At 44.1% G+C, this 21,722-nt stretch overlaps 1 protein-coding gene and 1 pseudogene across 1 annotated transcript in view; both read left to right on the forward strand.

Annotated features, from left to right (window-relative positions):
- The window catches only part of BMPR1B (bone morphogenetic protein receptor type 1B), a 381,540-nt gene extending 374,800 nt beyond the window's left edge, over window positions 1–6,740 (forward strand). The window contains exon 16 of the transcript XR_006280595.1: window positions 6,730–6,740. The gene's annotated coding sequence lies outside the window, so the exon portion shown is untranslated. The remainder of the gene's footprint in view (window positions 1–6,729) is intronic.
- Window positions 445–21,722, forward strand: LOC119854538 (annotated as a pseudogene).

Genomic DNA, 21,722 nt, shown 5'->3' on the forward strand with positions numbered 1-21,722 from the left:
CCCAGGCTGTTCTCTCCCCTTAACTGGGAGCTGCCAGTCAAAAGCACCCATGTCCCAGCCGCCTACTCAGCAATGAGCCAGATCGCTGTTCTCCTGTACCCTCCCTGCCTAGGCACTGACCCACAAGGCCCTCTCCTGCTTGCCTGAGGCTCTCCCTGCTATAGCACTCTCCCGCCCTGCTCCTGTTCTTGCTCAGGGGCCACCTTGCCCGGGCCACCTTCAAGGTCTGTGCCTTCAGTGTGCAAGCTTTGGCGAGGCCAAGTGGTGATAAGTAAACTGGTTGAAGCATGGGCTGGGGGAGGGCAGCTTGCTGGGGAGTGGCTCTGAGACCGGCCTGGCTCCACAGGACGGTTTAGGGACCAGCCTGGCTCTGGAGGGCTGGGGGTGGGGGGAAATGCATCTGTCATGGGCTCTGCCCGGGGAACAGGCGCTAATGAAGCCAACATGGTGCCTGGCTGCCCACGCCCCCCAGCTCAGTGTGCGTCTCTGCAGATCCTGCTGCTCTGTGACATTGCGATGGTGCAGCAGGTCCGAGACACCACGGGAGACGCTGTCCTGGCCCTAGCAAAGGAACTGACCAGGTACCGGACCCAGCCAGGATGCCTGCTTTCTTTTCCTGGTTTTCAAATGGGGAATGGGTCTAGTGGGCTAGAAAGCAGGGGAGCTGGGTGCTATCCCTGGCTCGGGTGGGGAAAGGCAGGGGGTGAATGAGGTGATGTTCACAGCGCTTTCCCTGGGCAGATACAACCCAGTTGGGGACCTAGAGACCTGGGTACAGGACCTACAAGGAGAGGATCATCTTTGTGCATCAGTAAATTCTCCCCAAAGCATCCCTCGGTGTCAGGGTGCCGTGTCCCATTCCCCGCACCCCTTGAGCCAGCTAGTTCCCCCTGCTTGGGGTCTGGATTGGAGCTGATGTCCCCTACAGAGGAAAGGCCCCGTGTCTCATTTCCCTCTGCACACACACACACTCCCGAGCCAACCAGTCTGCCTCCCTGCCCTGGGCCCGGATCGGAGCTGGCACCCATGCAGACTTCATGCTCTGGACTGGCTGTGACCCTGCTCTCCTGGAAGGTCAGACATGGTGTCGGTCACCAATTGGTGCCAGTTCGGGTATGAGGAGGCTGGAGAAGCTGGGGACGTTGCCAGGGGGTTCTTTGCTGCCAGATTCCAGGCATCCAGCACAAGTGGGTCCCCCGGTGACCTCCCTGCTGCCCTCCTCAGGGCCTCTGTGGGGCACAGAGAGCCCCGGGCAGAGAGGTGGGTGGGGAGCAATAGAGGGGTACAGTGCTCTCAGTCCCCCCACCCCGGAGTTTATAGGTTAAGTCCTCTGGGCATGTATTGCAGGGAAGGGCTACCCCCAAAGCAGATGACAGGAGCAGATCTCCAGCCCAGCAGCTGTCTCACAAAACCAGGCTGTTTCCCCAGGGTACACAGACGGGGATGGAAGTCTAGGAGTTTGGGTTCAAGGAGGCGGAAGAGGCTTGTCAGTTTAATCATCTAAATTGACCTTGTAATTGTTATATCCACTCAGTCCACACCTAATCTTCTGTCTTTCTCTCTTTTGCTCTCTTTCTAACAACTCTGAAGACAAAACAAGACCACAGAAGCACCAAAGGATTAGCAGAAGGGAAGAAAAAGCCCCGGAGAAAGGATGGACACACACTCCATGTATGCCCCCCGCTTCCGTGTAATGAGAGCTCGGGTCCTAAACACTTGTTTCGGTGGGCTTAAGCCCCCTAGAAGTGTCATATAGAAGGGCCTCCCTGTCAATGGTGATCAGTGTCCTTGGTCTCCAAACAAGCAATTTGGGTATACATTATATATCTGAAGCTCAAGATATGGGCTCAGGTCTCTTTGTGTTTCACACCTTTGGGATCTAGTCTTTTAAATGTACTGTGTGCTTGACCTCTCCGTGCAACAAGAGTTCAGTTCCCCACCCCCCCATACTGAGATGGAGTGGCCTCCCACTGAGTTGGAGGGAGAGGGACCACTCTCTGATCCCTGATCGGTGGAGCCAGGCTGGGCTCACCCTTCCTTCAGGAAGCTAAGGGGCAGGACAGGAAGTATAAAAGGCGGAGCCTTTAAGGTAGTTCAGCATGAGCCATGGAAGGGAGTTGATGCTTTCAGATGGTTTATGAGCCTACAACTACAGCAACTGGCCTGCTGATGAGACTGACCCAGAAGAAAAGCTACTGGGGTTGTTGCTTGCTGTATACCTTGAGGAACTGGAGGATGATGCTAAGCTTTAGGTACCTTAGGGTGGGAGAGTAAGAAGTAGCTCAGGGACAGCTGATGATAGTTCAGTAGCTGTCTGAATGCTGGTCAGTGTGTTTTGGTTGGCCCCCTGCTGACCCAGTGGTGGAACATTGTCATGGTTGGGGTCCTGGGCTGGGTCCTCCTATGCGCTGTTGCTAACCCCACCCTAGGGTGGTAGCTTCCCTACCTTAGGCTCACAGGCCTATTTCTCTGTATGTTGTTACAAGACTATTGAAGTGAACTGAAGTGTCCCACTTAAGATCTAATCCCTGACAGGGGGTGATGCCCCAGGGACGTAGTGAGATGGATTGGCCTCCCACTGAGCTGGATCTAGCTTCTCTTGCCCCCCAGGCAACTGAAGGGCAAAAAGACCCTTGGCTACTGAGAGAATGTAGGGGATGTCCCTTTCCCCCACTCTGAGTTCTGGTCTCTTGTCATGCCTTTCTCTAATGCCCACCTTTTTAGGAAGGGTTTGGATCACCTTTCCCATGCTTATTTAGTCATGGGTCACTTTGATGTGCCAGGCAAAATGACTGCCCTGTAAACTCAGTGTAAGGTCTTAACTCTCTCAATCTCAAAATAGTGGGCCTTTTTGTGCCTTGAGGCCATCACTGCCCGACTGCTAGTCAAGAAATGCATGGATACAGGGGCACAACTATTCATTAATAAGCTGATTTTTTTTTTATGCTGTAGGTTCAGGTAAATGCATAACAAATAAATGGATTGTCATAAATCAATAAAATCATTGGCTTGTAACTGGGATGGACCAGAGTGGGGACTGGATGCAGGAGGGAAAGTTGGAGTCTGATAAGGGGATGGCCTCTGACAGTGTTTGGTTCAGCACTGCAATTCAAACTCTGACATAGCAATGCATGGCACATTATCCAGGAAGGAAGATCAATGCTCTAGATCTTAAAATCTGGCCTCCCCAGAGAACGAGGGGATATTGGTGGGGAGGGCGGAGGTGTGATCTGGGGTTCAGACCAGTAAGGGGTTGTGTAACTCCTGCCCTGCAGTTGTGGGGGTCTTAAGTGTTATGCTGCTGTGACTCTCTCAGCCTGGACTCCAATGGCCAGCAGACAAGCATGCAGGTCACCCTCTGGCTTCCACTACCCGCTTATTACTTGCAGTGTGACTTTAAAAAAAACCAAACATTCCTGAGTTGCTCCCAAACCAGCTGTCAATGTGACAATGAGCCAAGGTTCCCAGAATTGTGAGTTACTATGTTACCCTTCTCAGCCTCAGCAAGTGAGTTTAACCCCTGCTAACTGTGTGACAGCTCCCTGATGTACCTGTCTGTTTTGTCAAACTCTGTTGTCCAAACCTTGCCTTGCCCTGCCCCTAACAAACAGAAACCCCTACTCCTTGGTTCCCCCAGAGATGTTTCACTCCAGTGGCCTACCTTCTCCTGGAACACTCAGAAATTAAGCTTGCTGCTCCTTTAAAGAGATGATAGTAATAGCTTATTGTGGTTAATGATAAAAGAAAAGGAGTACCCGTGGCACCTTAGAGACTAACAAATTTATTAGAGCATAAGCTTTCGTGAGCTACAGCTCACTTCATCGGATGCATTTGGTGGAAAAAGCAGAGCAGAGATTTATACACACACACACACAGAACATGAAACAATGGGTTTATCATACACACTGTAAGGAGAGTGATCACTTAAGATAAGCCATCACCAGCAGCAGGGGGGGGGAAAGGAGGAAAACCTTTCATGGTGACAAGCAAGGTAGGCTAATTCCAGCAGTTAACAAGAATATCAGAGGAATAGTGGGGGGTGGGGTGGGAGGGAGAAATACCATGGGGAAATAGTTTTACTTTGTATAATGACTCATCCATTCCCAGTCTCTATTCAAGCCTAAGTTAATTGTATCCAGTTTGCAAATTAATTCCAATTCAGCAGTCTCTCGTTGGAGTCTGTTTTTGAAGCTTTTTTGTTGAAGGATAGCCACTCTTAGGTCTGTGATCGAGTGACCAGAGAGATTGAAGTGTTCTCCAACTGGTTTTTGAATGTTATAATTCTTGACGTCTGATTTGTGTCCATTCATTCTTTTACGTAGAGACTGTCCAGTTTGGCCAATGTACATGGCAGAGGGGCATTGCTGGCACATGATGGCATATCACATTGGTAGATGCGCAGGTGAACGAGCCTCTGATAGTGTGGCTGATGTGATTAGGCCCTATGATGGTATCCCCTGAATAGATATGTGGACAGAGTTGGCAACGGGCTTTGTTGCAAGGATAGGTTCCTGGGTTAGTGGTTCTGTTGTGTGGTGTGTGGTTGCTGGTGAGTATTTGCTTCAGATTGGGGGGCTGTCTGTAAGCAAGGACTGGTCTGTCTCCCAAGATCTGTGAGAGTGATGGGTCGTCCTTCAGGATAGGTTGTAGATCCTTGATGATGCATTGGAGAGGTTTTAGTTGGGGGCTGAAGGTGATGGCTAGTGGCGTTCTGTTGTTTTCTTTGTTGGGCCTGTCCTGTAGTAGATGACTTCTGGGTACTCTTCTGGCTCTGTCAATCTGTTTCTTCACTTCAGCAGGTGGGTATTGTAGTTGTAGGAATGCATGATAGAGATCTTGTAGGTGTTTGTCTCTGTCTGAGGGGTTGGAGCAAATGCGGTTATATCGTAGCGCTTGGCTGTAGACAATGGATCGAGTGGTATGATCTGGATGAAAGCTAGAGGCATGTAGGTAGGAATAGCGGTCAGTAGGTTTCCGATATAGGGTGGTGTTTATGTGACCATCGCTTATTAGCACCGTAGTGTCCAGGAAGTGGATCTCTTGTGTGGACTGGTCCAGGCTGAGGTTGATGGTGGGATGGAAATTGTTGAAATCATGGTGGAATTCCTCAAGAGCTTCTTTTCCATGGGTCCAGATGATGAAGATGTCATCAATGTAGCGCAAGTAGAGTAGGGGCATTAGGGGACGAGAGCTGAGGAAGCGTTGTTCTAAGTCAGCCATAAAAATGTTGGCATACTGTGGGGCCATGCGGGTACCCATCGCAGTGCCGCTGATTTGAAGGTATACATTGTCACCAAATGTGAAATAGTTATGGGTCAGGACAAAGTCACAAAGTTCAGCCACCAGGTTAGCCGTGACAGTATCGGGGATACTGTTCCTGACGGCTTGTAGTCCATCTTTGTGTGGAATGTTGGTGTAGAGGGCTTCTACATCCATAGTTGCTAGGATGGTGTTTTTAGGAAGATCACCAATGGACTGTAGTTTCCTCAGGAAGTCAGTGGTGTCTCGAAGATAGCTGGGAGTGCTGGTAACGAAGGGCCTGAGGAGGGAGTCTACATAGCCAGACAATCCTGCTGTCAGGGTGCCAATGCCTGAGATGATGGGGCGTCCAGGATTTCCAGGTTTATGGATCTTGGGTAGCAGATAGAATACCCCAGGTCGGGGCTCCAGGGGTGTGTCTGTGCGGATTTGTTCTTGTGCTTTTTCAGGGAGTTTCTTGAGCAAATGCTGTAGTTTCTTTTGGTAACTCTCAGTGGGATCAGAGGGTAATGGCTTGTAGAAAGTGGTGTTGGAGAGCTGCCTAGTAGCCTCTTGTTCATACTCCGACCTATTCATGATGACGACAGCACCTCCTTTGTCAGCCTTTTTGATTATGATGTCAGAGTTGTTTCTGAGGCTGTGGATGGCACTGTGTTCTGCACGGCTGAGGTTATGGGGTAAGCGATGCTGCTTTTCCACAATTTCAGCTCGTGCACGTCGGCGGAAGCAGTCTATGTAGAAATCCAGGCTGCTGTTTCGACCTTCAGGAGGAGTCCACCCAGAATCCTTCTTTTTGTAGTGTTGGCAGGAAGGTCTCTGTGGGTTAATATGTTGGTCAGAGGTGTGTTGGAAATATTCCTTGAGTCTGAGACGTCGAAAATAGGATTCTAGGTCACCACAGAACTGTATCATGTTCGTGGGGGTGGAGGGGCAAAAAGAGAGGCCCCGAGATAGGACAGATTCTTCTGCTGGGCTAAGAGTATAGTTGGATAGATTAACAATATTGCTGGGTGATAACTCTCTAAATTTAATCATAGCACAAATTGGTTTATGAAAAATAAAATAAGTGCACTGAACAATAGGTGAGAGGCTTAAGTGACTCTAAGTATAAGGAGTAATGCTAGAAAGGGTGGAAACAAGTGGATAAACAAGTGGAAAAGAGAACACTTCTAAAAGTAACTTCATCAAGCAAAAATCTTCACCTAAGCAGGCTTGTCAACTGCATTCACTTCCCAGATGCTTTAACCTCCTTGGTTGGGACCCAATGGTCTGATTTAGAGGATTCAAGAGGCCTGGTCTCGAAGTCATGGATAACTCAAATGTCTTCACCCCTGTTGTTGGGGTGTACTTGCCACATGGGCCCTCAGAGGCCAGGCAGGCCCAATTAATCAGCAAATATGTAGGCTATGAGGAGGTTGTTAATTGGAAGCAAGCTCTGACTTGTGGGGGAACAGCAGGACTTATGTAAAGCTAAGAAACTGGCATCAGAAACATGGCTGTAGGATGAAGAGTGTAAAGCAGAATATTTGAATATCCATAATTCCTCAGTGCAAAATTAATGTTTCAAAATATTAATAGCCAGTATATCACAGGCTTTCATACAAGACCTCACTTGATGCACTTTTATAGTACATGAATCGTGTGCAAAAATTGCAGCCAAGCCATGGAAAATGAAGTGTTACTGTAAATAAGGTCCATTATTAAAGTCCATTACTTTTCTGCAATTTAGAGTAGCCACCCAGGACTCCCACTGTCAAAATGGCACTAGAAGCCTAATATTGTTGCATCCACACTACTGCAAGTTAAGTAGGGCCTTAATAGTATAGTAAGAATGTGTATACAATTAGCTGATTCAATTGCTTATTATTTAAGTGTCAGACCTACTGTCATTATAGTTAAAATGGTGTCTCCCCCACTCTCTAGGTAGGTGGCTGTTTTACCTTTTTATGTAAATGTACCTTCATTGTCCCTGCCTGATGACCAAGCTGGTCAGACAAGCAAATACACCGTACTTGGTCTAAGGCAGGCTGTATTTATGTATTGCTTGTCTAATTTTAAGAGCCTAATTTGAGAACAGTTATAACTCTTTGTGCACCCCATACAAAATTATTAATGATCGGTGAGTTGTTAGCTTTCCAATGATCATTACATGCCACCTTGTTGTCCGATAGATACTCAAAGTGTATTAGCTGTAGTGAGCATATCGGGCCTGCTGAGAATTTGATATTGAATAGTAAACCACCACTGGGCCTCTGTCAAAGGGAGGGTGTATTGTAACTTACCAGTCGTAGGCTCTGTTTCCTGCCATTAACTGGGGGTCCTCCCCAGGCTCACTGAGGTGAGGGTGGGGTGGTCTTCCTCAGCTGGCTCCACTGGGTACCAAAAAACACATGCTACTTGCCTTCGAGGGCATCCTCCTCAGCATCCCATCCACCTCATGGTCTGACAGGATGGAGGAGGGGGTCATGACCCACTTCTGGCTGCGCAGTAGAAGCTGTTGACAGCACCCAGTCATGCTTCTTGAAGAAGGGGCTCACATTTAGTGAGCCCACCTGGAGCAACTGTTGGAGTGTGTTGCCCTCTTGAATCAGGCACTAGAGGATCTCATATGTTCTGGTCCTGGGTTGAAATCTCAGTGAAATTTCTTGGTACAGGTGACTGACTTCCTGCCATTCCAGGAGAAGCCATAGAGGGTGGTGTACTCCGACCACACACAGATTGGTATCTGGATGTGGTGGTGGGCCAGGTGGCTGCTCTCAGAACAGGATCTGGAAAAAGGAGTAAATGGTGAGGTGGCAAAATTTGCAGATACAAATCTAATCAAAGTAGCTAGGTCTCTGAAGTCTGCCTGGGACTTAAGAAAGGATCTCTCGCAACTCGGTGATCAGCCAACAAAATGGCAGATGAACCTTCAATATTGATAAATGCAAAGTAATGCACATTGGAAAACATAATCCCAACTATACCTATAAAATGATGGGGTCTGAATTAAATGTTGCTGCTCAAGGAAGATCTTGGAGCCATTGTGGATGTCTTTCTAGAAACATCCACTCAATGTGCAGCAGCAGTCAAAAAAGTGAACCGAATGCTGGGCATCACTAGAAGGGATAGATAATACAACAGAAAATCTTATTGCCTCTATATAAATCCATGGCATGCCCACATCTTGAATACTGTATGCACGTGTGGTTCCCCATCTCCAAAAAGATCTATTGGAAAAGGTCAACTATCAAGGCTGATTCCCCACTCTGGCACTTCCAGTACAGAAGGTGGGGGCCTGCAAGGATTCTAAAAATTAATACTGGCCACTCCAGCCTTGTATGAAACTTCCAAGGTTACTGCTTCTCTCTCTGACCTTGGATGGATAGATGCTGCCACTACCAAATGCAAAAACCCCTTTGGGAATTCCTCCCTTTGGGGTACCCTCAAGCCCTCTCTCACTCACACCCCTTTAGGGAAAGGCTGAGAAGAAAACAAAGGAAATCAGCTGTTGCCAGTTAATTAAACATCACAGGCATCTCTTAGGGGACACAAATCCAAACCTATTCAAAGTAAATTTTCTTAAATGAAAGAGAATACATTTGGAACTTAGGCTTTTGCTAGATTTAAAAACCCCACTGTTAAAAATTAAACCTCAAGAATAACCTTCCTGAGGTCCAGCTTAATGGTTACAAGCAAAACAAAAGCATTTGGGGTTAGTGCAGAGGCATCCACAAGCCAACAAGAAATAAACAGATAAACCTAATCGGGTCTTTCTAGACACTTCCTGATCTACTTATTTGAAACCCCAGATATCTATGTAAGTTCTAGGTATGTTCTGATTTTTCCATACCTGGCTTAAAGCTTCTTGTAGCATTGCTGCTTGTGTCTCCTCTCTCTAGAGAACAACAAAGGGCAAGTAAGTAAGTGTATAAGTGTAAGTGTAAGTGTGTGTGTGTGGTTCTCTTCCCCACCCCTGCAATTTTAACAAGTTCTAGCCCTCCCATTGGCTCTTTTGGTCAGGTGCCCACTCCCTTTTTGTCTGTGGACTTCTTAACTCTTTACAGGTAAAGCAAGTAGAGAACAGCTACTAACAGATGTTTATAGTTGGCTGGCTGAGTGTCCATAAAAGGGGGTTCCCCCCTTCATTTATCACTGCAACAAAAAGTATTAGGGGTGTGGAATGGCTCCTGTATGAGGAGAGGTTTATAAAATAATGACTGGTGTGGAGAAAGGATAAAGAATAAGCATGTGTTATGTACTCCTTCTCATAACAAAGAACTAGGGGTCACCAAATGAAATTAATAGTTTTTCCTTCCTTTATAAAAAAAAAAAAAAGGGCATTTTTCTCACAATGCCCACAGTCAGTCCGTGGAACTCTTTGCCAGAAGATGTTGTGAAGACCAAGACTATAACAGGGTTAAAAAAAACTAGATAAATTCATGGAGGATAGGTTCATGAATAGCTATTAGCCTGGATGGGCAGGACTACAGCTTCTGGCAAAAAGAGGCTTGGGACAGTGAGTGACAGGGAAGGGATCACTTGATGATCACCTGTTCTGTTCATTTCCCTCTGCAGTTACCTGGCATTGGCCACTGTTAGACAGGGTACTGGCTAGATAGACATTTGGTCTGACCCAGTATGGCCATTTTTATGATCCATTGTCACCTGTGAAGAGTGTGGCAGAAAGCAATTCTGATATGGTCAATGCAACATAATGCTACTGGTGAGAATGGGGGTGCAGGGCACTTTACAGATTGGGTAATGGTCAAGTAGAAAATGTGGGTGGAGGACAAACTAGAGACCTGGTAGTAATGTCCCTTACTCCCATCCATGCTGGAAACTGGCACAGGTATGGAAGGAGGGTGTTTACCCACACCCCTCGGGCATACTAGCCTACTTGCACTTTTCTTGCCTTCAGACACGTGCTTCTGAGCTTTAGGTGTGGACAATAGAGGGCCTTGGACACCTACAGCTCTCAGTGTAGAGGTACCCTTAGAAATCCACACCCTCTGTCACATTACCTGGGGTCTGGCTCCTAAACAACCAGAGACAAAGTGTTGGGATGATCGATGTCCTGCTGTCTTGGGTGGGTCACAACAGTGCCAACCTCTGAGCAGACTGGCAAAAAGCAGGGCAGATGCCCCAAACTGGTTTTATGATCTACAATTGGATTTCATCAACCTAGTAACAGATGAACTCCAGAAGCATTATACCAGTCAGTCCCATTTGGTCCAATCGTCTTGCAACTCGGGCAAGCTGAACTTAGAGATAGTTGGTTGTCATACACCAAAGATCATGAAAGATTCAGGTTGCTTTCAGTCCCAAGGGACCACTTACCCTCGGTCAGATCTCGCACCACAGATGACACTTGTAGCCAGCCTATAGTCAACAAAGGATTTAACTAGGAAAAAGAAATGCTTTATTTACAGGTTAAAGCAGGCATTCATTATATATAACAAATGAGTTAGTCTATGGTATTAAAAGCTGACAGTTGGTGTCAATCTGGATTCGGTGCTTACAGATGACCACAAGGATCTTTCCTTTCTAGCTTCAGCCCTGTGAGTCTGAACAGTGAAGAGCTGGCATGAACACTTTTTATCTATCTTTACTTCCTTCTTCCAGAATTCAGGCTGATGGGATGAGCCCTTTAGCACCTAGCCCATGCAGGTGCAATTAACAAGTCTTTGTATTGTGGTGATCCGTGGCCCATTTAGTTTTGGTAGGCCCTATTGCCCACTGGGAATGACTTTCCTAAGGATTTAGCAGTAGGTAAAGAGTTCTTGTTTGTTATATAGTTCAGAACCAATATTTTAAAGCTATATAGCCAACACTGAAATACCATTTTATAGCATGGACTATAGACATTAGAAGTAGGATTCATACATTTTTCCTTATGAAAGGCTTGCAAGTCCACTACCAATCTTAATTATACCAACAGAGGTTTCCAGCAATGAATTTTAGTGCTTGGCTGAGGCCTAAATGCTGCCATTTGATCTGCCAGTGTCACAATGTAATCCAGGAGTTCATGGTAAATGCTGTATTGGATGCAAAAGTTTTGTATTTTTCTCTTGAGAGCATGTCAGATTTCAGTGAGGAACCCAGAATCCTAATATTGATCCTTCTACAAGGAGTAATGTTAGGCAATGCAGGCTAGTTTAGGTAACTTGTAGTTTAGATTACCTAATTATATATAAATTAGGGGTGTAGTTTTTGTTGTACTAGTATGAAGTGCCTTATACTGGTATATCTTTTATGTTGCTTCCTGAACCAGAATAGTATATTATACCCAGATGCCTGTTACTGCAGCCATTCTCCTACCAGCTAACTATGCCATTGAAGTAGAAAAACCTTGTAGTATAGACAAGCCCTGAGCAATGAAAATGTGATGCATCTTGATCCTAGAAAGACATGACCTTCTCAATGGGAATAAAAATCTACAAAGACTAAACTTGACATTAGCACTTGTGAAGAATGAGGGAAACACTTTGGGCCTGATTTTTCAAATTTATTTGCATTGTAATTGTGCAGAATTCAGTATGCAATAAGTGGGCATGGGAATAGGACATTTGTGGAACATAAACTGATTTAATGCAAAACTTGCCATTTCTTCATGCAAATACTTGATTTGTGTGTGCAGTTGCACACCTATTAAACATTGGCACTTAATCCACTTTGCAGGTAGCCATGCAAATGTACCATATTGCACGAGCCACCTGAAATCTCCTATGGTTTCATATGCAAATATTCTGAATGTGCCTAGAAAGGAAATTCTCAATTAGGTTATTAACCAGTTTCATGCCTATAAATTGTAAAGCACTTGGCTGACAAGTTGCCAGAATAGAATGTGTACTCACGGTTGAGACTGGATTTCTAGAAAACTAATCTGGAGGCATCCTAGACGTGACTTTAGTCCTCTTGAGCACTGAACAGAAGGCTGACAAAATAGCAAATGTAGGCGGGGGAGAAAAGACAGGGGTCTAAGCACGCAGCTAATAAACCGATAGGAACACTGATCTCCTGTAATGAAAATACAAAACAATAAATGGGTTCCAATAAACCTTTGAAACTGACACTTTTTTAATAGAAGCCTGTGTACATTCCAGGGTTCATGTGTCCTTTCATTTCAATACAGATTGTAGCCACAGGGCTATGTTGGACAGGTGACATGGTCTGAAAGGTTCTTTCCCAAATATAGATTACCTAGTCCTTCCTGGCCATGAAGGAGCTGGGATTGTCAAGAGTATTGGCAAAGGAGTGACTTTTGTGGAAATCGGGTATGGGAAAATGAGGATTCCATTTTGAAAATGGAAGCCAGAAAGCTGTCTGTAACCTACACAAGAGGTCTAGGGCTTGTTCATGCACCATTAACTTAAATGGGAGTATTACCATTGACTCCAATGGGAGCGGGAGCAGGCTGCTACCATGTGAATATTCAATGAAGTAAAATCCGATGAAGTGAGCTGTAGCTCACGAAAGCTTATGCTCTAATAAATTTGTTAGTCTCTAAGGTGCCACAAGTACTCCTTTTCTTTTTGTAAAAATGTAGCTTTCTAATATACAGATTAATGATTAGTGCTAGATCAGCATGCAGTGAAGGGGAAGAAAATGTCATTCTTTAGGCCTCTTCTGGTTCTCTAACCCAGATTCTAAAATATTACTCAATGGTTGCCTGCTCAGTTCAAAGCCATCTCAACACTTTCACTTTGCAGGGGGACTACTGGCTTTCTTTCATCTAATGAGCACTGGGAGGCCACCAAGCAAAACTTATTAAATTCCCTGTCACAGGTAATAGAAATAACATAGGTAACAGGGCCTATATTAAGTTGAGACTTACAATTCATCCTTTTGCTTACAATTGAATAGCTTTAAGGAAAATTCACCTCTTGAACTGAGTATTTTAACTGTATAAACATTCTTGATCATCTAAAATTAGATGAGAATTCTTAAAGCTTAGCTGCTGTTAAATCTTGTGAATAAATTCTTTGTACACTTCAAGATCTAAAAATGATGCTTCCCGATCTCCAGCTGACAGGTAAAGCAGATTTCTTTTTCAGAAGACTGCATAATACAAAGTGCTTGATTGAAAAGCCAGACAGACTTGTTGCCTGGTGGTTAATCATGAGTCTGTTTGGTTCAGGAACATTGAAGACCAAATCTGTTGGCCTTTTCCTAGGAAACCAAGTCTGCTCTCTGTCTCCCTCAGCATGGTGAATGCAGCTCCTGTTTTTGAATCCTGATGTCAACTGTTGCCTGAAGACAGTGAGTCTTTAACTTTGTTACCTATATCTCACCTGCTGACAATATTAGCCATGCCTTAAACAACTGTCAAGTCTGGATGTGTCCCAGCTGAGTCTGAGTCACAGGAACTGCACAGCTTCACCTGCCAAGGGAAGCAGATCCACTATTTCCTGCGGATAATCAGCACCTTTGTGGAATACAGTTGTGCCCAATTCTGTCTCAGCAAGAATTGCTGCTGCTCCTCCTCTGAATAACGTCTGTCTGCTTGGTTGTGGGTTTTCCACTGGGTATGGGAATACCATCAATACTTCTGTGTGGACACAGGCCATTTTCAAGGACAAATGGCATAGTTGTTTTCTTAGCATATTAACAAATTGTATGTAGCAGAAATCATTTCCATGTGCCATCTTCAGTTTAGGAGGAATTAGCCTCTCTGGCTGTAAATCGGCTAGTGCTTCCCAGATCACTGGGATCGACATCAACAAGGGGAGTTTGAGTGGGAGTTTGAAAAGGGAGTTGTATTGTGGTGCTTGTTTGGGGTTTGCTTTTGCTGTGGGTGGTGGTGTTTTGGTGTGGTTTGTGTTTCCCAGATTAACATGATTTAGGTGGGAAGGCGATGACAGATACAGAGGCAGCTGTGGGAATGACTCCTGTAGTGGAAGACACATTGAGGATGACTGGATGTGGAAGCTGTGGTATGTACATGATCCTGGAGGGGGGAACCGGTAAGAGTTTTTTCTGCATGAAATGCCATCTGATAGAGCTGATGGAGGAAAAGATCCGAGGTTTGGAGATGCAGGTGGAAAGTCTCGTTGAGTTTAGGAAGGGGTTTGAGCAGATGATGGAGCAAAGATATGAGGTATCTGAAGGGAAAAGCTCAGACTCACGGATGGAAGCAGGGCTGGGGAATTTTGAAGGGAGACTGGGTGAGGAAAGTGGTCAGTGGAAACATGTGACTAAAAGAACCAGGCAGAGGAAAAGACGGGCTAGTGAAGGAGAAATAGAGCTTAGGAATAGGTTTGCAGAGTTGGAAAATGCTGAAGGGGCACAGCAGGTACTTGTTGAAGGTGGAAGGGTAAGGAAGAAGAGGAGAGGCTAGTCCTATAGGAAAAGCGGAAGAGTCAAGGGAGTCTACACCAAATATGAGCCCCAGGAGGATACAGGATGGGTTGAAGAAGATTATAAGGGAAAATAGGAATGGAAAGAACTTGCAGCCAGAGGGAACAGGGGAGAGACTGGAGCATAGCACAGTCACCAGGAAAAGGCAGGTCTATGTGATCGGGGACTCTTTATTGAGAAGAATAGACAGGCCTGTAACTAGAGCTGATCCTGAGAATAGAAGGGTGTGCTGTCTCCGGGTGCTAAGATACGGGATGTAGACCTGAAGTTGAAAAGGATCCTAAAGGGAGCGGGAAAGAATCCCCTAATTATCCTTCATGTGGGAACAAATGATACGGCTAGAGTCTCGCTGGAAAGTATTAAGGGAGACTATGCTAGGCTGGGAAAGACGCTTAAGGAAATTGAGGCTCAGGTGATCTTTAGCGGGATCCTTCCTGTTCCTAGAGAAGGGCAACAAAGGTGTGACAAGATGGCTTAGCAGTGGTGCTATAAGGAGGGCTTTGGGATGTATGGCCACTGGGAGGCATTCATAGACAGAGGACAGTTCTCTGGGATGGAGAACTACTTCATCTGAGTAGGGAAGGAAATAGACTTCTAGGATGGAGGCTGGCACAACTGATAGAGAGCTTTAAACTAGGAACTGGGGGGAGATGGTTGGGAGATGTCCAGGAAATATCCACTCCAGATTTTAGCATTGAGAGGGAAGAAGACGAAGTAAGAAAGGAGACAGCCGTATATATATGTATATAAGGAGCGAGGGCGGTGTGGATACTAGTCTAATAGGTTATACTGGCTGTAGAATGACTGTGCCTAATAGGGTACAAAATGTGAGCGAGGCCAAACAGCAAAAATTAAGATGTTTGTACACCAATGCGAGGAGCCTAGGTAACAAAATGGAGGAACTAGAGCTACTGGTGCAGGAAGTGAAACCAGATATTCTAGGGATAACAGAAACATGGTGGAATAGTAGTCATGACTGGACTACAGGTATTGAAGGGTATGTGCTGTTTAGGAAAGACAGAAACAAAGGTAAAGGTGGTGGAGTAGCATTGTATATCAATGATGAGGTAGAATGTAAAGAAATAAGAAGCGATGCAATGGATAAGACAGAGTCCGTCTGGGCAAAACTTACATTGGGGAAGAAAACTAGTAAAGCCTCTCCTACGATAGTGCTTGGGGTGTGCTATAGACCTCCGGGATCTAATTTGGATATGGATAGAGCCCTTTTTAATGTCTTTAATAAAGTAAATACTAATGGAAACTGCGTGATCATGGGAGACTTTAACTTCCCAGATATAGACTGGAGGACCAGTGCTAGTAATAATAGGGCTCAGATTTTCCTAGATGCGATAGCTGATGGATTCCTTCATCAAGTAGTTGCTGAACCGACTAGAGGGGATGCCATTTTAGATTTAATTTTGGTGAGTAGCGAGGACCTCCTAGAAGAAATGGTTGTAGGGGACAATCTTGGCTCAAGTGATCATGAGCAAATTCAGTTCAAACTAAATGGAAGGATTAACAAAAATAAATCTGCAACTAGGGTTTTTGATTTCAAAAGGGCTGACTTTCAAAAATTAAGGAAATTAGTTAGGGAAGTGGATTGGACTGTAGAACTTATGGATCTAAAGGTAGACGAGGCCTGGGATTACTTTAAATCAAAATTGCAGAAGCTATCGGAAGCCTGTATCCCAAGAAAGGGGAAAAAATTCAAAGGAAGGAGTTGTAGACCAAGCTGGATGAGCAAGCATCTTAGAGAGGTGATTAAGAAGAAGCAGAAAGCATACAGGGAGTGGAAGATGGGAGGGATCAGCAAGGAAAGCTACCTAATTGAGGTCAGAACATGTAGGGATAAAGTGAGACAGGCTAAAAGTCGAGTAGAGTTGGACCTTGCAAAGGGAATTAAAACCAATAGTAAAAGGTTCTATAGCCATATAAATAAGAAGAAAACAAAGAAAGAAGAAGTGGGGCCGCTAAACACTGAGGATGGAGTGGAGGTTAAAGATAATCTAGGCATGGCCCAATATCTAAACAAATACTTTGCCTCAGTCTTTAATAAGGCTAAAGAGGATCTTAGGGATAATGGTAGCATGACAAATGGGAATGAGGATATGGAGGTAGATATTACCATATCTGAGGTAGAAGCAAAACTGAAACAGCTTAATGGGACTAAATCGGGGGGCCCAGATAATCTTCATCCAAGAATATTAAAGGAATTGGCACCTGAAATTGCAAGCCCATTAGCAAGAATTTTTAATGAATCTGTAAACTCAGGAGTAGTACCGAATGATTGGAGAATTGATAATAGTTCCTATTTTTAAGAAAGGGGGGGGAAAAGTGATCCGGGGTAACTACAGGCCAGTTAGTTTGACATCTGTAGTATGCAAGGTCTTGGAAAAAATTTGAAGGAGAAATTAGTAAGGACATTGAAGTCAATGGTAAATGGGACAAATACAACATGGTTTTACAAAAGGTAGATCGTGCCAAACCAACCTCATCTCCTTTTTTTGAAAAAGTAACAGATTTTTTAGATAAAGGAAATGCAGTGGATCTAATTTACCTAGATTTCAGTAAGGCATTTGATACCGTGCCACATGGGGGAATTATTAGTTAAATTTTGAGAAGATGGGGATCAGTATGAACATCAAAGGTGGATAAGGAATGGTTAAAGGGGAGACTGCAACGGGTCCTACTGAAGGAGAACTGTCAGGTTGGAGGGAAGTTACCAGTGGAGTTCCTCAGGGATCGGTTTTGGGACTAATCTTGTTTAATCTTTTTATTACTGACCTTGGCACAAAAAGTGGGAGTGTGCTAATAAAGTTTGCAGATGATACAAAGCCGGGAGGTATTGCCAATTCGGAGAAGGATCAGGACATTATACAGGAGGATCTGGATGACCTTGTAAACTGGAGTAATAGTAATAGGATGAAATTTAATAGTGAGAAGTGTAAGGTTATGCATTTAGGGATTAATAACAAGAATTTTAGTATAAGTTGGGGGACGCATCAATTAGAAGTAACGGAAGAGGAGAAGGACCTTGGAGTATTGGTTGATCAGAGGATGACTATGAGCTGCCAATGTGATATGGCTGTGAAAAAAGCTAATGCGGTTTTGGGATGCATCAGGAGAGGCATTTCCAGTAGGGATAAGGAGGTTTTAGTACCATTATACAAGGCACTGGTGAGACCTCACCTAGAATACTGTGTGCAGTTTCTGGTCTCCCATGTTTTAAAAAGGATGAATTCAAACTGGAGCAGGTACAGAGAAGGGCTACTAGGATGATCTGAGGAATGGAAAACTGTCTTATGAAAGGAGACTTAAGGAGCTTGGCTTGTTTAGCCTAACTAAAAGAAGGTTGAGGGGAGATATGATTGCTCTCTATAAATATACTCAGAGGGATAAATACAGGAGAGACAGAGGAATATTAAGCTCAGCACCCAATGTGGACACAAGAACAAATAGGTATAAACTGACCACCAGGAAGTTTAGACTTGAAATTTGACGAAGATTTTTAACCATCAGAGGAGTGAAGTTTTGGAATAGCCTTCCAAGGGAAGCAGTGGGGGCAAAAGATCTATCTGGTTTTAAGATTCTACTTGATAAGTTTATGGAGGAGATGGTATGATGGGATAATGGGATTTTTCAATATTCAGGGTAAATAGGACTAATCCCCTGAGATACTACAGAAAATTCTTTCCTGGGTATCTGGCTGGTGAATCTTGCCCATATGCTCAGGGTTTAGCTGATTGCCATATTTGGGGTCGGGAAGGAATTTTCCTCCAGGGCAGATTGGAGAGGCCCTGGAGGTTTTTCACCTTCCTCTGTAGCATGGGGCATGGTTGACTTGAGGGAGGCTTCTCTGCTCCTTGAAGTCTTTGAACCATGATTTGAGGACTTCAATAGCTCAGACATTGGTAAGGTTTTTCGTAGGAGTGGGTGGGTGAGATTCTGTGGCCTGCATTGTGCAGGAGGTCGGACTAGATCAGAATGGTCCCTTCTGACCTTAGTATCTATGAATCAACAAAGATAAATTTGCCAAGCCTAAAAACTTAGGAGCACCTGAATGAATAAACCCTCTAGACTTTGAAGAAACCTATCAGGAGGTGCCATTTGCATGAAAGGATATGGTGTGACTGCTCTCCCGAAGTCCATTGGCAGTGCATACTCATTAGTGGCCCAAGTTAGAGCAAACCTAACTAATATTATTCCCCATCTGGTGGCTGGCCTTGCTGTTCATTGGTTCTTCACAGGTCTCCTTAATTTCAGACCAATTCAGTAACCGCCCCTGAAATAAAACCTGGCCAAGCCTGTCCCCTCTACAGAGAGGAGTAGACTTCTTTACTATATAAAGACAATGGATAACTGGATAGAATGTGGAAAGTGTTTTTTATATCTAAAATTTTAGACTACAAATTCTTACAGAAATAAGTGTGGAGTCTATCTATCTTACTTTGTAGTACTGGAGGAAGTCTGGTTTCAGAACAACCATCTCACTTCCTCTGTCTTGACATTCTGGAAGCTGTGGTGTAAATTAGACATGGAAGGCTAGACTGTGTGCCACAGGCACAGAACATTGAGGCCCTAGCAATAGCAGGGAAACTAGTAAATGTGATAGAGGATCCTGACAAGTGACCTACACCCACATGCTGCTGAGGAAGACCATATTCCCAAGGTCACTTACAATCTAATTTGTCCTGTTCTGACTACTAAACTTTGTCCCATATCTGCCAGTGGGAGGCTGTTCCAGAACTCTCCTCTAATGCTTAGAAACCTTCTTCTAATTTCCAGGCTAAACTTGTTCATGGCAGTTTATGCTCTCGTCCTTTACCAGAGAGGTCAAACTATTGCAGCTATTAACCCTCTAATCTAGTTATAGAGAACCATCTTATCCCCTCTCAGCCTTCTCTTGGGACTAAAGCCAAACTCTTCTAGACAAATGAGACTAAACAAGCAAAGTCCCTCCATTTCCCTGATTATCCTAGTAGCTCTTGTGGTCTGTTCCAGTTTAAATTAAGGTCTTGAACATGGGTGACCAGACTTGTACACAATATTCCAAATGAGGTCTGAACAATGTCTTGTACAACAGCACTAATTCTCCCCCCTCTACTAGAAATACCTCTCCTAATTACCTCCTAGGATCACATTTGCCTCTTTCAAAGCCACATTGCACTGGTGGCTCACATTTTATGATCAACCCACACACCCAGGTCATTTTCCTCCTCCTCCCTTCCAACGGAAGATCCCCAACTTGTAGCAGGTTTTCATAAGAATTTCTAAGTGCATGACCTTGAATTGTGTACTACTTAATTTCATCCCATTTCTGTTACTCCAGCCTACAAGGTTGCTCAGATCTCTCTGTATAATATTTGGATCCTCCTCCTCCTCTATATTGCTGGGGCCCCCCACATTTATCAGCAAACTTCATTAGCAGACTTCTACTTTTTTTTTTTTGTACCAAGGTAACAAAAGTATTGGCTAAGATCCTTGATCTCCACTAGTAACCTCCTTCCAGTCCTATATATTCCCTTTTTCAGCACAACCAGTTACCTTCAGCCAATTTCTGATCCACCTTACAATACTTGTCTTGATCTCCATCTTCCCTAATTTAACTAATGTTCCATGTGGTGCCATGTCAAATGCTTTACCAAAGTACAGTAGAGCAAATACAATTGCACTTAAACTTTTTTTTCAAAAGAAATCTGGATAGTTTACTATGATCTACCTCTGGTAAACTAGTGTTGCATTACATCCCCTTAACATTTTACCTCTAAATTTTCTTTCACCATTTGCTCCAAAACCTTGCAGACTACTGAGGTCAGACTAACCGGTATCTAATTACCTAGATTACTCCTTGCCTCCTCCCCCCCCCCCGCCCCGTTAGTACATTAGTTAGACTTCAGTTGTCATATGGTACTGCTCTCACATACACTTATTAAAAAATCCTTGTTACTGGACTAGCAGTGTCGGATCCCCATTTTTTGGGATGCAAATTCTCTACGACCCCCTAACTTAAAAGCTTAATATACTCTTTTCCACCTCTATTTTTAGATTTTTTTTTCCCCAGCAGACATACTGCCTTAAACACATGTTCCATATTATTGAATACTGTTCTCATTTAGTGTTGAGGCCATTATCATTAATCTCATTGCTATCCACACTGTAGCAACCCAACCTCTAGCATCCTTTTTCTTTATAGAATTTCATTTTATTTTTATACTCTAACCTTTTTCCTTTTTTGGCTGATCAGCTCCTCTTTTCTCCATTCCCTATGGACTCTCTGGTTACTACTAGCCTTTCTGAGAGAGTAACTCATCTAGCTTTTTTCCTACAAATTCCCTCCCCCACCTTTCTTTGGGATGCAAATGTCAGATACCCTCTGTCTAGATTTGAAGAAATTAAGTCTCCTCCACAGATAAGTCCTTGAATTATCTGGTCCTGCAGACTTCTTTGTGCATCAAGGACTGGTCAAAACGCCACAGCTCAGCAATGGCAGAGAACGGAAGAGGGTCCATTTCCCAGAAGGGTATCTTTCCACCCCACAGGTTATAGTTTATCTAACTTTTTACAAAAACAAGAGGAGGCATCAACAGAGGTTACCTACATGTCCTCTGGAATGGTTGAAGTGTGAAGGGACATATGAATCTTTAGCGCATATGGCACAAATATCTTGTGATGACTACAACAGTGCCATGCAAACACCTGGTCTCTCTTTCTTGTGACATTGTAAACAAGAAGCAGGTAGCATTATCTCCTACAAAATGTAACCAAACTTGTTCAGTCACCCACTCAGACAAACAAGAAGCAGGACTGAATGGACATGTAGCCTCAAGTTTTACAAGGATTTGTTTTTGAATGCAGTGTTGGCACATCTACATGTGAGTGCAACTTTCATGATAGAGACTGCACTACAGTACTTGTATTAAATGAATTGAAATACTATGTTTACCTTGAATCTTTGTATTTGGTTTTCTAATTGAATATATTTGAAAATGTAGAAAACCTCCAAAAACATTTTAAATTGGTATTCTATTGAGTGCCATTAATTTTTTTTAAATTGTTTGACAGACCTAAAAGTTCAACCTTATGTTGCTATGGACTTGCCTCTTATGCAGGACTGGTTCCACTAA

This window comes from Dermochelys coriacea, chromosome 4 (assembly GCF_009764565.3).
Source record: "Dermochelys coriacea isolate rDerCor1 chromosome 4, rDerCor1.pri.v4, whole genome shotgun sequence".
NCBI lineage: Eukaryota > Metazoa > Chordata > Testudines > Dermochelyidae > Dermochelys > Dermochelys coriacea.